The 2,796-nt window shown below is 41.9% G+C and overlaps 1 long non-coding RNA gene across 2 annotated transcripts; it reads left to right on the forward strand.

Annotated features, from left to right (window-relative positions):
• The first annotated feature begins 745 nt into the window (after window positions 1-745).
• On the forward strand, window positions 746-1,335 carry LOC115421240 (uncharacterized). Of its 2 annotated transcripts, XR_003935660.1 has the most exons (4): window positions 746-782; window positions 825-908; window positions 1,077-1,118; window positions 1,279-1,318. It is a non-coding gene; the product is annotated as an uncharacterized LOC115421240 (long non-coding RNA). The 2 variants fall into 2 exon arrangements; XR_003935655.1 differs by having other exon boundaries at window positions 825-1,118; window positions 1,279-1,335.
• Window positions 1,336-2,796: the final 1,461 nt, after the last annotated feature.

Below are 2,796 nucleotides of genomic sequence, written 5' to 3' on the forward strand. Positions count from 1 at the left end.
ACCATTAGACCTGGACTGTATTTTTGTTCCTTTTTACTTCAAATAAAACCACAGTAATGACATGAAACGATAGAAAATAAAATGTAGAACGTGATGTTCAACAACGTCTCTAAACCTGAGACTGAAAACACGCTGAGAAAACGAACGAACCAGGTAATTTTCTTGACGGCGCCGGTTCAGCTCTTCGGTTCCCCTCCCCATTAGCTGACAGAATTAATCCCAACGACGTCTAACATTTAACTTTGTCTGCCATTTGTGATTGAGCAGGCAGAAAACAGCAGAGTGTGTTTCCTGAAAACAACTGCCGAAAACGAGGTTAATGAGAAAGACAAAAAAGTGTGTCATAAAACAAAAGCAACGAGCTCCGAGCAGCTGAAACTGCAGAGCGCCCACCAGCCCGATTCCCTGACCCCTTTCATCGTACAAATACCTGTTTGATCTACGGTTTATTCAAATAATAGACAGTTTACCGACGTGTTTTCATCTGCGTTCACTGAAGGAGATATGATGGAGGCTCACGCTTCACTGTTAAATTAAACTGACACAGAAGTCGATTGTCCTCTGCGACAGGGAACAGAAACAGATGTGGTTTGAGCTCCTGAAATCCCTGATTTAGTAAAAGGACAGGTTACACAGTCCACAGGGAGAAAAGAAGTCAAAGGAAGTCATTTCATCCACAAATCCACTTCTGTATTTGTACTCATGTGTTGGGAATCAACAGCAGAAATAACCGTAAGTTAAATTGGGCTGGAGCGCACCAGGGCTTAGCTCCGCCTCCTGAGGTCCACAACAAACCCCACCAGGACTTAGCTCCGCCTCCTGAGGTCCACAACAAACCCCACCAGGGTTAAGCTCCACCTCCTTAGGTCCATAACAAACCCCACCAGGGCTTAGCTCCGCCTCCTTAGGTCCACAACAAACCCCACCAGGCCTTTGCTTCGCCTCCTTAGGTCCATAACAAACCCCACCAGGGCTTAGCTCCGCCTCCTTAGGTCCACAACAAACCCCACCAGGCCTTTGCTTCGCCTCCTTAGGTCCACAACAAACTCAACCAGGGCTTAGCTCCGCCTCCTGAGGTCCACAACAAGCCCCACCAGACCTCAGCTCCGCCTCCTTAGGTCCACAACAAAGCCCACAAGGGTTTAATCCCAACCAGGTCTTAGCTCCGCCTCCTGAGGTCCACAACAAACCCCACCAGGGTTTAACCCCAACCAGGGTTTAGCTCTGCCTCCTTAGGTCCACAACAAGCCACACCCGAGGTAAGCTCTGCCTCTTTAGGTCCACAACAAACCCCACCAGGGTTTAGCTCCGCCTCCTTAGGTCAACAACAACACCAAAAGGACATTATATATTTAAAAAATGTATCTGAAAGAACTGTTGCATCATGCTGTTTCCGATTAAGGTAATTATTTAATGTGAAATGGTGAAAATGTTTACTTACTGGTTGTCAGGAGGATATAAGTAGTGTCCAATGTGAGGGTACTATAATGTCGATGCTGGTGAAATACGACAACCACTGACTGTAGGAAACACAAGCCCCCCATCCACTGTAAATAACTGCTCTACAGTAAAGTTGTTTCCAACCAAAGTGCTGCCGGCGTTTTCAGAGGATCAGAGGTGCAGCACAAACACCTTTTCCACGTCCGCTCTCTTCTATCTATGGGATGTACGCAGCAGAAATGTGGGATTTTTGCTGCAAAGAGCTCCAAGGATACACCGATCATTTTCTCAGCGGGAGTCGAAACAACTGAGGCAGTGACCCCCATCCACAGGTGGACAATCTAGTCCCAGTAAGTTGATGCTTTCGATCAAAGCCTGTTACCCACAATCCAGTGGGCACCGCTTCTCCACACAACACTGCACCAAGTCGAGGATTTTCAAGAGGGATCCTATCATTGATAAAAAGACTACACTCAAAAAAAAAAAAACAGAAAAGCAAAAGTGTCACTTCTGTAAACCGACTTTACAGGAGGTGTCCGACACGGTTTAGGGGTTTTTCTGGTTTAAAATCACTGGAAAGGACGAATGAAGGAGGACGACAGAGTTTAAAGACTGGTCTTAAAAGGCTTATTTATATACAGTAATGACATTTAAAGTGTCACCAGCAGGGGGACATTTACCAAAACCACCACTGAGTCAGCCCTAAGTATCCACAGACTGAATCAGACACTGAATAAAGTATTCAGGTTATTGTTTACACACATCTGTATTATAAAATCAGCAGGTTTTATTCTTCAAACTAAAACTCATAGATACTTATTTTAACAGTCACTAATATAATACAGTCTTATAATATTCATCTGCTGCAACAGCTGATAGTTTACATTATAGCTCTGTTTATCTATCTATCTATCTATCTATCTATCTATCTATCTATCTATCTATCTATCTATCTATCTATCTATCTAACAAATAGCAATTTAGCAAAGATAAGAACATCCCATAATAACTTGATATCTTCATAAGGTTCAGAATCAAACTCATCCGTGTAGAAGAAACTGACATTCACCATCAAACTCCATTCTGTTCATTATAATGTACATATTTGCACATTCTACTTTCATTTTTTAAATTGTCTTACCTTGCCATACAGTATATCTCTAATTTGCACAAATCTCTAATGCATACTATTGTTATGTATATATTTCTTCTTTTAATATATGTAATTTTGTTGCACAACCTGTGAAATGACAACAAACCCTATTCTATTCTATTCTATTCTATTCTATTCTATTCTATTCTATTCTATTCTTCTATTCTATTCTATTCTATTCTATTCTATTCTATTCTATTCTA

The sequence above is a fragment of the Sphaeramia orbicularis genome, chromosome 1 (assembly GCF_902148855.1).
Source record: "Sphaeramia orbicularis chromosome 1, fSphaOr1.1, whole genome shotgun sequence".
Lineage (NCBI taxonomy): Eukaryota > Metazoa > Chordata > Actinopteri > Kurtiformes > Apogonidae > Sphaeramia > Sphaeramia orbicularis.